A 12,928-nucleotide genomic window follows, 5' to 3' on the forward strand; every position below is an offset into this window, starting at 1 on the left:
GTTAATTCCACAGTTCCAATATAGCATCATCACCAGCAAGGCCATCCAACCCACACAAGCACACGAAAGTTAAAAACATTTTTTTTATAACACGCCAATCATGTGAAAAGAAGTAAATCACATACAACCGATGAAGATAGAAGATTAAACCACCCCCAAACTTAAACACGACATTGTCCTCAATGTCTTAAAACATAATTAATAATGTAAAGGGATGGGAAAAAATGATGAAGATACTCCTCGAATTTTTCTATTGAACATGGAAGGTACTGTAGGTTACGGCTAGACAATTTTTCTCATCATACTTTCCTCATGGTTTATGTTGGTTTGAGTGTTTCATGACGTCATGTTCCTGCATATGGCAATCACATCAAATATCAGAAATCAAATAATCTAGAATATGCGTTACTTAGTCCAAACACTCGAAATAACCAACATTATATTTAAGGGCATCAGTGAAAACATGATCGGATGATGACACCATATAAATTTAAACGTGCCTAAATTAATGCAAACTAATAATCAAAACAAGTCTATATGTAATGCGATGCAGAAAATAAAATAAATAAAAAGTTTAGAAATTGGGTTGTCTCCCAATAAGCGCTTAATTTATAGTTTCTAGCTAGACTTTGTTGTTTTGGCTATTCATGGTGGCTTGAAGAGGGAATTTTTAGCTCTACATTTTATGCACTGATTGAACTTCTTCTTTCGTCTTTCATCCTCCACAAAATCAAGTTTTCATTACTGTCCCTACTAATAATTCCACCTTCATTTGGCCTGCCTTTGTAGCTCTCCCAATGATCAACTCGTTGGCAATCTTCAAAGTAAGATGGTTTCTTGATTGTATTCTCTATTATGAAGCTCTGTTGCTTATCCTCTATCCTCAAGACTATCTCATTAGCATCAAAATCCAGCAAGGCTCAACTTGTAGAGAAAAATGGTCGTCCCAAGATTATTGGCATATGATCTACCTCTTCTATGTCGAGGATGATGAAGTCAGCTGGAAAAATAAACTCCCCCGCCTTAATAAACATGTCTTCGACTATTCCGTAAGGGTGTTTTAGTGATCAGTTTGCTAGCTGAAGGATAATAGATGCAGCCTTAGGAACTTTTAATCCCAGTTTCCTGTAAAGGAATTAAATTAATACTCACTCCTAAATCAATTAAACAATTTATATCAATTAAATTTCCTATGGAGTAAGATAGAGTAAAACTCCCTGGATCTTTAAGTTTGGAAGGGATCCTGTGCTGATGGTCACGCTGCACTCTTCAAATAATGCTATTGTTTCATGCTCAGGCATTTTCCTTTTTTTAGTCAACATTTCCTTCAAATATTTAGATAGACCTCCAGGAATTTCATAGCTTGCTTCTCCAAGTTGGCTTTTTGCAACCTTTGAGGGAAAGGGACCAGGGGTGTTAGTGTTGTGCCAAGAACATTTGCCTTAAGCTATGAACTATCTGAAACTATCTTTTGATCATTTTCTATTGCTTCTTCAGACTGCTTCACCAATTCTTCCCTCGTGGTAGGCACTTGATTCTCCTTAGTTCCCTTCTTTTTCACTGTGATTCTGGCAGTTGAACACTACTCCTAGTAGTTGTTCACTGTGGTACTAGGGGCAATCCAACCATTCACCACACTCAACCAAACCCTATCATCCATAGCTTTCAAGAATGCCCTCATTCTCACTTTCCAATAGGCAAAGTTAATACCATCAAAATAAGGCGGTATATTCAAAGACATACTCATCTAGACTAAGTAAGATCATGATTCGAATTTAGGCTCTGATACCACTTGAAAGTTCTAGGAACGCGCTACTACACTTAGAAAGTTCACGGGAACGCTATACAACGTCAAATTCAAATTTTAAGCATTTACCAAGTGTACGTTCCAATTACCAATTTGATCTTACGTGTGGAATTAATCTAACTAAAGCAATAAGTCACTTTTGTTAGTTATCTAGATGATTAGACATACAATCCAATTTAATCCTATGTTGAATTATCGCATATTATTCTAAATAACTGAAAGTAGTAAAAACAAAATCAACACAAGAATTGTTGACGGAGAAACCCAACACGGGAAAAACTCCGGGCACAAGCCAGTTACCTCCACTAACGATACTTCAGAGATTACAATGATTCGCCAATCAAAGAACCCATCAAGATCCACTGTCACAGCCTGACGATCTACTGCGTAGACTCTCTAGACTCCTGCTAGACTCCTAAGTCCACCTCCTGCAGCCCAATCTGCTGTCTCCTACAGTCTTTTGATCTTGTACTGAATATCCTCACAAGTGGAACGCCAAGAACCTCCTGTTCTTGTGCTTGTAACTGCACCTTGCACCACTCTCTCAATCCACCAAAAAGAGAGTTCTTTCCTTCAATCAGTTGAGGAAGCCAGGTGTTTGTCTTCAAGAATGTTTGATGTTTTCCCAAGAAATGGTTGCCGGATCACAAGAATTGCATAGATAAAATCTTCAATCAATATTGTCTTGGATCTCTTGAAGAAGATGTAGAAGAAGAATATTATCTTGGATCTTCAATTGATTTGCCTTGGATCTCTTCAAGAATGGAGTAGAAGATGTTTTTCAAGAGAGGCACAATGAGCAACGACCCAAAATTCGTGTTAGGGCTTAGGTATTTATATCTAAAGGTGTTTTGGTAGTATCGGCCGAGTAAAACAATTAAAAATGCGTACTAGGGTTTTTTTTGCGTAGAACGGTCGCTTGAGCGAGGGTCGGGCGAAACTCTAGCAAGACCCATTCTGTTATTATCGCTCGAGCGAGGGTCGAGCGAAAGTCGAGCTACTGCTGAGTAGTAGCTAGTATTTTCATCATAACTTTCTCTCCTGATATCCGATTGAGATGATTCAAGTTGTTTTGAACAGATAACTCAAAGGGCTACAATTATTCTAGAAATAGCCTTGTCCAAATTCCAACTGTTTCTATGTGTAAAATGTGTTCCAAGTGAAGACTGAAAATCCAAAACATAATTTGTGCGGCTCTTTGATATCTTTTAGACTTCCAATTGCATTCCGATGATCTTATGTGATCTTCTTGGATATCTTGGACTCCTTTAACTACTCAAACACTAATTTACCTCATCTATACAAAATTGCACCTCAAGTCCTTGACTTTTACAAAAATTTTCAATTGAGTCCCTGACTTTTACAAACATATGATTAAACCCATTTTGTTCACAGAATTGCCAATAACACATTTAGACCTAACAAGCTTCTCTCAAGGAAGTTGGGCTTGACTTGTCCCATGAGCTCACCTCTTGATAGGATGAGTCGAATTGCCTTGCAAGTCACTTGTGACTCATCTTTTTTATAGAAAATTACAAGTTTTAACTAAAATGTGAGCCACTCACTCATTTGTGAGAGGCTCGTATAAGTAATTTATTGTTTAGCGAGCTGTGGACTTGATCTAGCCGATGAGCGATTTGCCTACTTAACACCTCTAGTTTAGGGTGAGTCAAACTTGACATAAAATAATGCTGGCTATATTGATTGATTTGCGACTGATATTATGTCATATAAATATAGTATGAACTTAATTCATTTTATACCTTTAAAGAGAGTCAATACAGTGAAAGGTAGGTAATTCAACTAGGTCATTTTGTTTGTCGTCCATGTACAATATTTTTAATACCTGCAGTTGGGGGTGCACGACTACTCGTTATACTGGAATAATATTAGAATAGTGACAAATATATGGCATATAAGCATTACTTTAATTAAAGGTTTGTTTATTCAATATAGTAAAATGGAAAGAGATTCAAGCCCCCAAAATTGGTGCTGGTACCTTTCCCATGCATTGAATCTCTTTAATGTTACAATATTATATTGTGATCACATGGAGTTTGGGGGGCAAGTCTTCAAGAATATTTGACAAAAATCGAGTTGATAATTGAAGCTTTTATTAATGTTATTATTAATGTTATTGTTTTAATATTACGTATTTTAGTGCTTGTCCGATAAAATTTTTTATTTGTTTAAAAGTTGGTTAAATTTTATTAGATTCACATTTTTTATTCACTTTTCACAAAATTTCATGAGATTCATCAAATTTTATCAATTTTTAGCAACTTCACAAGGACTCTTAAATTTAATTTTATTTATATAGCAGTTGGGAAATAGCAATTATTAAGTGAAAAGAATGGAATAAGAATGTCAAATTGAATAGGATCATCTACTACCACAGCTATTTGATTTTTAATTGTATATATACTTCAACTACACAAATCATCACAATATTACCTCATGAAGAACTACAACAAAAGTAGTTTTTTTTATGACATTCATTTATGGCGTGCATTTTATGCATAACGTGAAAAGTCTCCTTTTATGGCGTTCGGTATATGTGTGCCATAATAATTTAATTGTTTAAAGTATTTACGGCATACATTTAGGACACGCTATAAATAATCAATAATTATGATATTTTACGGTATACATTTAAGAAACACCGTAAATAATTACGGTATTCTACGGCGTGCATTTGTATGCCATTATTAGATGGAGCCCAAAGCCCATGCACGCCGTAATAGCCAAGCCCAAAACATAATAAAATTAGAACCCGCCGAAACGGTAGCCCAAACCTTGTGAAATTAGGGGAGATAGAGGCCGCATATAAATCTCGTTCCCTTATTCCCTGCCAATCTCTCTTCCTCGTTCTCTCAATATCAAGCGCAGACACCAGCACTCAATTGTTTGAGAGAGGCTTAATTTCTGGGAGTTTTCTTCTCCATTATTTCAAGGTAGGCTTAATTGTTTGCTGTTTTTGATGCATAATCGGTTTACATTAGCTTGCTAGCATTTACATATGGCTCTTGTAAAATACTTATGTGACTTTTAAATCAATGGATGTGTTGAGAAAAATGTAGGGAAATTTGAAAATTTAATGAACTCCAAGACACGAAAAAGTTATCTTTTAAGAGATGTTTCTCTCCTATCCAACAAAGTCACAACTAGATATGATAGAAAATATCTCACAGGATATCATGGAGGCGTTTGATTCAACTTGTGACTATTTGATCAAACCAAGAAAACACTCGAAAAGAACTGATGATGCCAAGAGAAAGAGAGAAGAATAATTTTTTTAATGTGTTTTGCAAACGAGAATTCGCTCAGGTCGATCCCCGTTGCGTAGTGGCAAACACTAGTCGGGACGGCAAATTATTTGCAAAACAAAAAATCAATACATGCAAAATGATAAAAAATATCTAACAGGATGTTTATGCTTTTGTAACCATTTTAGTGAAACCAGTAGATGTCAATTTGTGTAAAGCCCGATTCTGTTGGAAACTGCCTCATATTTGTTCCCAGGTCCTGGAAACTGCCTCATATTTACTTAAGATTGTTTCGCTATTGGCCTCATTCATGCTCTTCATGGAATATAAAATTGCAATTGACAGAAAAATTGCTACAAATCTTATTTTCTGCCTAGATTCAATTTAGACTGTGAGTATAACCAGACCTCATCTATTTGTCAAAAATGTAGAAATGAAAGAAGAAAGAACTGCTGGCTTGCTTTTGTGTTTCATTCTATAAGAACGTTAGATGTTCAGATAAAACTTTGAACACATGTAATATTTGCTAGTAAAGGTGTAATATTTGTAATATCTTTTAGGATACTGTCAATTACAGTGGTTAAATATCTGTTTCTAGAATGACTAGAAGTCAATCGAAAGAGTTCTGGACTGAGGAAGTGTATGTTGGCTTTGCTCAGATTACTTTAGATGGGAGAATTTTAGCTTGTTCCCTTATTACTGGATTTATGGATCAAGAGTTATTCTGATGTTTGACCATGCATATGCTATTAAGGATGTGATTTGATGGCTTATATGATCATCATTGATTTCGTAGCTCAATCAAAATCACTTAGCGTAAGTGTAAAATAGTCACTAAGTGTAAATGTGTCAGCCTCTGTATTGGTAATGATGATATTGATGCTTAAGATTGTTTACCGTTGGCCTCATTCATGCTCTTTATGAAGTATAAAATTTCAATTGACAGAAAATTGCTACAAATCTGATCATTTGAAGAAACCGAAAAATTGGGCATTGGGTATGCTTATTTAAGATTTTACTGTTACTGTTGGCCTCATTCATGCTCTTTATGGAGTATAAAATTGCAATTGACACCACTCCCCTTTCGATAAGGTGAATTATGAAATATTTCAGAGTCTGAAAGAAGACTAACACTATCTGTCCTATTCAGCCTACATAGTTTACATACTCTTAACGGTCTTTCCAAAAGCCTATGTTAATCAAACTTTGCTCCAATACAGAACCTAGAAACGAAATTCTCGAAGAATTTTAAACACCTTATCTGATTTGACCAATCAATTATTTCAAACTCCCAAAGACAATCCAATCCTCCTATTGACACTTAATTATATATGAGCATGTAATAAATGGCTTTATTACTAGGTCATTCAAATATCTTCAAGATTAGAGCACCTGCTTTCTATTTTCACAGCTAGCTAAAATAGGAAAATCATAATCAACATTTAGGTGCTTAGACTACTACTTTTGAGAAGGCTAATCCTCGAGGCTTAGTACAGTATCATAGTCCAGGAAGCTTATAACAAGCATTTGGATTCTGAGACTGATGTTCTCAAGAGATTCACCGTCTCGTGGGGCATAGTAAGTTTAAAATAATACGAAAACAATAATCAAATTGGGTTACTCTTCACGAGGTTGGAACCCAAGACTGATGTTTGCTGATTTTTGCCCCCCAGCCCTTCCAAGTAGTTGGCTTTCTATTATTAATACTTCCATGAAATAATTATTTATCTTGTGTTGCAAATTGCAGTGATTTCTATGAAGATAAATCAACTTGGAATGTAATATCAGATTTATTTGTGTGAAAATGAGCTTTATATGTTGATCTGATTGTTGTGAATGATATAATTTCATATTGTTTGAAATTGTTATTTCATACTTCCTGTGGATCTATAAGGATGACGGATATGAAGAGGAAAGTCAGAGATGAAAACAATCACAGTAGTAAAAAAGGGAGAGAATTTAAGAACAGGAAGAGGAATAATTCAAGCTCGAAGAAGAAGGGAAAGGAGCAAAATAGGCCTAGGCATGGGCCTCGCTTGCCGAATGCATTGCAGAAAGAGCTCAATCTCTTAAACCCTGTAGTTGAAAGGGGATTTTCTGATGGTGAAGGAGATATAATCTTGACGATACAATTGGCAATGATGTGTATGAATACGAAGAAGGTGTTCCGGAGGAGGAATCAAAGAAGAATAAACGGTTCGACCCCATTGACAGCTCTGAGTATGAGCTTCCTAAAGATTTTGAGGTTTTACTCTGTCTTTTGTCACTTGACACAAGTGCATCCGTGTGCTTTACTCTTATGTTTAAGTTAATCTTTTGTTTTTTTTTGTTTTTTTTTTTCTAGTGAGGTTTTTAATTTTCACACAACTGCCACTCAATGACATTTGAGGAAAATATATCTTCAATAGAATAGAATTTCCTTATTTTCAGATTAAACATATATTCCCAATCTTAATTATTAGTTGTTTTTGAATCATAGGATGAGAATGTAGCATCAGATGAAGGCGAGGATGATGAAAATGAGGATAATCAGAAAGAGGATGATAATGAGGAAGATGAGGAAAGGCATGCGCGGATGTTGCAAGATATCACTGGAGTGCCTAGCTCTGCTTTTGATGGCATTGCTCTGCTTCATAGGTTTTTTTGTTAACTTGGTGGTGTAAGTGATGAAACTAAATTTGAGGATTTATTCCTTGTGAGGATCTATGGGTTGTAATACAAAATTCGCCCATTTATTCAGCTGATTGTTTTAGAGTTATAAGGTTAGGCATCTCAGAGGAAGCGGTTTATTCTGACATTTTTCATAGGGTTGTGTAACCGGCTTATCTTATACTGAGAGGCATTATCTATCCTGCACTTCATCCTTGTAGCAAAATGGAAATATTGCTCGCATTAATTCTTTCCAAATTTCAAAATCATGATGCATTCCCTCTCCCTCTCTCTCTTCCCCTTCCATCCCCTCTTCCTCTTCTTCACATATCCGCATCTATTTATCAAAAATATTTGCTAAAAGAACTAATCAAGTACCAATTGCCAGGTAAAAAGAGGAAGAAAGAGCTTATCATATCTGAACCATTTCCAGAATCTGAGTATAATCCTAGTCGTGATATTCTTGATGGAGATGGCAGGATTAGCATTCATGACCTTTTGGACCCGCTTCAGGGGAAGTCTGGCTTCGGCAAACTTAGGAAGAATTTCCATCGAATTGAGAATAAGTCTATGCCAATTCACACACCAATTCCAAAACCAGATCAAGAGAGATTGGAGAGAAAGGCTGCTTATGAACAATCTAAGAAGGATATTACCAAGTGGGAACCTTTGGTCAAGAGAAACAGGGAGGCACCTACTTTATATTTTGATGAGGATGTAGACTTGGGATTTTCAACGATAGGAGCAATAGCTTCTGAATTTGAACCTAGAACTGATTTCGAGAAGAAAATTGCTTCCTTGGTGAATGATAATGAAGTCATGGAAGCTCATAAGAAAGATGGTGCCAGGCTTCTTGAACTGAACAAGGTAAGGAGGTCATATTTATACATTTTGGCATTCCCTATCAAATATATATGATTGATCCTCATTTATGGTTATTGTTCTTATGTGCTATTCTATTATTGTAAAAGCAGCACAAATGATGATAAATTGATAAGTTTCCTTTCTCAATGCTATTTTGCAGATATCCGTTGAAGATGTGAAAGATCGTCAGGTCCGGCTGGCTAAAATGCGTAGTCTACTTTTCCGTCATGAAATGAAGGCGAGGCGAATAAAAAAGATCAAATCCAAAACCTATCACCGGTTGTTGAAGAAAGATAGATCGAAAGCATTGGAAGCTGAGATTCAATTGGATCTGGAAGTTGCCAAAGACCTTGCAATGAAACAAGAGTTCAAAAGAGTTGAGGTATTGGAATATCTATGACATGATGTGATTACTTTAAGAGTTGGGTTTAACTTTTGATTTCATTTTCAATTCTTGAGAATCAGCTGGTGCATTACAATCCTTCTTGTTTTACGCAGGAACGTATGACACTGAAACACAAAAACAGCTCCAAATGGGCAAAGCGCATCTTAAAACGTGGTCTGGATGTCCAGGATGAAGGAACCCGAGCAGCTATAGCTGAACAGCTTCATCAACATGCTAGTTTGACTAGAAAAATGAAATCTATGAAAGATAATAGTAGTAGCGGTGAGAGTAGTGACGAGGAAGACATTGAGGAAATCTCATCTGGTTCTGATTAGGATATTGCATCAAAACTCTTCATGAAAGCAAAAGAGAAGACACTTGAAGTGCTGGAAGGGAATGAAGAAGTGCCTAAATCTGAAGTGCTTTCTTTACCATTTATGGTATGATATGTGCATTTTTCATTTTGAAAGTAGTATAATATAATGTAACATATTCATATGCTTGTTTGCTTGAACAGGTCCGTGGTTTGAAAAAGAGAAAAGAGGCTGCTGATGAGGAAGCAAGGCTTGCTCTTGAAGATTATGAGTCATCATTGAAGCAATTGGAAGGTAAAGGTGGGGAACAAAGTCATGACATGGTTGCCATAAGTGGTAGAAGAGTTTTTGGTGTTCCTAAAAAGCAGGTTCAAGAAATAAGTAAGAAGGTCAAAATAGATAATTACTATGGCGATAGTGATAGTGAAATTGATGTTGAGACCAAGGAAGGTGAGGAGCGGGAGCAGGGGAAAGGTAATCTTTCTGTAAGAGAAGTAAACATTGGCCCTGATTTTCTTCGTGAAGAGTCTGAGATCAGTCATGATCCTGTGTTCAAGGTGATCTATCTTCCTTCCAACTTGTTTTATCCCTCTTCCATCTCTCTCTCTCTCTCTTTATTTATTTCTCGCTTAAGAATGGAAGGGTTAGTAGACATTCATTCATCTCTTTATTAAATATCAACCCACACAATTTTATGGTTATTTCTTTGCGGTTTATAATGCTTTTTCACAAAGGGGCCAGTCCAAGATCTACTGTGCCTCTTCAAAGACAATTGATGCTCTCAATGGAAAGGCACCACTCTCTTTCTCTGTTATTCCGGCTTATTTATGATTTTGTCTTGCGAAGAATAGCCAGTCCCCCTCCCCCACAAAAAAAAAAAAGAAAAACTCCGGCCATCTCGGCAAATGGAGAAGAATTTGAAAATGAATGTGTTTGTTTGGCTAAAAAGGAACCTTTGTAGTCTCAGCTCCCATTGGGCCAACCTTTGTAGTCTCAGCCCCCATTGGGCCCATCCACAACATAGCACATCGATCTATGCTGGTCTTTGACTGCTATAAGGAACTTCTTTACATCCTCCTGGACACCCATACCTTGGGACACTTTTCTAGGCATTCAGTTTAATTCTCAAATTCCCTTATTCTATTTAGCGGCGAGGAATTTTTTTAATTAAACAGGTCTATAAATTACCACATTATGTATTAGGGTCTCAAAAACCCTAGATTGTCATGTGACTTATCTCTAAATCTGTGTCTTATGTCTCCATCCACATGTTTTTCTAGTGATCCTCATTTCAGTATGTGTAATATATGTTTTAAAATTTGTGGATTTTCAGAATTTTGAGGATATACTTAAAGTCCCTGGACCCAATGCAAATTATGAAGTTGCTATTTTTGCTTCTGACTCTTGGAAAAAGGTTAGTATTGAAAGGTTGTGTTTTTAGTCATTTTGCTTAATGCTTAAATGGGGAACTTACTGCTTTTAATCTGACCAATTTTTGATAAACAATAGAAACAAAATTTATCAGATGGTAATGAGCAGAAAAAAGCTACCAACAATAATGTTGGGAAGTCTTCAGTACCTGCAGGACCTTCAAAATATGACCAAATCATAGAGGTATTTCCTGTTCACGTATAATTGTGCTATCATGCATAACCATTTCTATTGGCTGGAGTATATTTATCTCTCTCTCTCTATAACAGGAAGAGGATGACAACGATGATATGGATAGTGGAGAAGAGATGGCGGATGGAATTATATCTTTAGGGATTAAGTCAACTTACGACCTTCCATCTCAAGAAGAACTTATACGTCATGCTATTGCTGGTGATGATGTTGAAGAAGAATTTGAGAAAGATAAAGAGGCGATCCTAAATGAGGAGAATCCAGAACCTGAAAAGCCTGTTTTGCTTCCTGGCTGGGGCCAATGGACTGACATACAGAAAAAGAAAGATCTACCTTCTTGGATGTAGCAAGAGCACGATATGGCCAAAAAGAAAAGGGAAGAAGCCCTCAAGAAGAGGAAGGATACACATCTTAATAATGTTATCATCTCTGAGAAGTTGGATAAAAAGGTTAGTGTCGGTCTCTAGTTTTTTTTTCTCTTTATTTCTAAAAGAATACATGCTTTGTTAGTTCAGCAATGACTGATAGTTAAATGACCATATGGTGGAAACCCAGGTGGATGCCATAGTTAAATGACCATATGGTGGAAACCCAGGTGGATGCCACTTTCTGATGGCATGACACTTCTTTTATAACACTTTTAGAAATTTAAAATAGAATTCATGTTTTACTCATATCTAGCTAAAGATGTGATTGGTCAAAGAGACAACTCGTTGGAAAAGGAAGACAGAGAAGAAGTAGATGTGAGGAAATTTGATTTCCAATGTCTTTTGTTGGGAAATAGGACATGAAGAAGAATAAGGTGGGAAGTTAATTTCACTTCCTTTCTAATGGCACGTGTCATATTTCTATGTCATATTTCCAGTACATTTTTACATGAGATTAGATATATAACAACAAAAAATTGTATTATTTGGAAAAAAAAAATCTACTTGAGAAAGCCTAAAAAATTGTTACTTATTATCCATTCATAATATCAAACGTGAGGAAAGAAACAGGTTTTCTTCTTTGAAGAATGGAAAATGAGGTGCAACACTTTTCTTCCCAACTTTGATTTTTTACATTCACTTTCTTTGTCACTAGATATCTCATTGTAATTGATAGAATTATCCTTCTTGGTCAGTGCTCTTACTCGAGTAGATGAGTAGGCTTTAGTGGCTTCTTCATGAGAATGGTGTGAGCACTTGCATTCTCGAGTCACACTTATTATACATGTTCCACCATTTATTCAAGGAAATCATGCATTTGTACACTTTTCATATGTATTGTAGTTCATGTTTTGCTTTACATGGATTTATTTTGTTCTTTTAGGCTGAAAAACTGCATGCAAAGACTCTGCCTTATCCCTACACATCGAAGGAAGTTTTTGAATAGAGTATTCGGATGCCAATTGGACCTGAATTTAATCCTGTCACAGCTATTGGAGCTCTTAATCGTCTTGAGGTTCACTTTTAGAAAATTTGTCTTCTTTTCTTTTCTAAGTTTTCTTCTCTAAATCTTATTGCGTTCATTCTCCTATGGTCACTTGCATCTATCAATGTTGAGTGTAAAAAAAGCTTTCAGTTGCATGACAATGACATATTTCTTCTTTTCACGAGCTTAAAAAGCTCACTTATAAATTTTCACTTTTACTAATTGTTCTTAATAAAATATGCCACCTTGAGTGGTTTTTAATTGAAACAAAGTTGAAAAATCAATACTTATCATTGGTCGGAAATAACTCTTTTTACTTAAAATTAAGTTAATCAAAGGATATGTTTGTAGACAAACTTTCCTTACTTTTCAAGCTTTAACCTGCATGCTCTAAGTTTCATTTTAGCATGTGTAGCTCACATCTTGGCTGCTTGTGGACAGGTGGTAAAGAGAGCTGGTGTGAGCATTAAACCTATCCAATTTCAGGATGTTAATCCCCATGAAAAAGTGGAAAACCGTAAGCTCAAGGGACAAAAACCAAGCAATGGTAAAGATAAGAGTCGATCTACCAAAAAAATGAATGTGAAGGAGATAAAAGCAAAGTGAT

General features: G+C 35.9%; 1 pseudogene; it reads left to right on the forward strand.

Annotated features, from left to right (window-relative positions):
• Window positions 1-4,619: 4,619 nt before the first annotated feature.
• On the forward strand, window positions 4,620-12,924 carry LOC111381650 (annotated as a pseudogene).
• The last annotated feature ends 4 nt before the right edge of the window (window positions 12,925-12,928 follow it).

The sequence above is a fragment of the Olea europaea genome, unplaced genomic scaffold, assembly GCF_002742605.1.
Source record: "Olea europaea var. sylvestris unplaced genomic scaffold, O_europaea_v1 scaffold2347, whole genome shotgun sequence".
NCBI classification, from domain to species: domain Eukaryota; kingdom Viridiplantae; phylum Streptophyta; class Magnoliopsida; order Lamiales; family Oleaceae; genus Olea; species Olea europaea.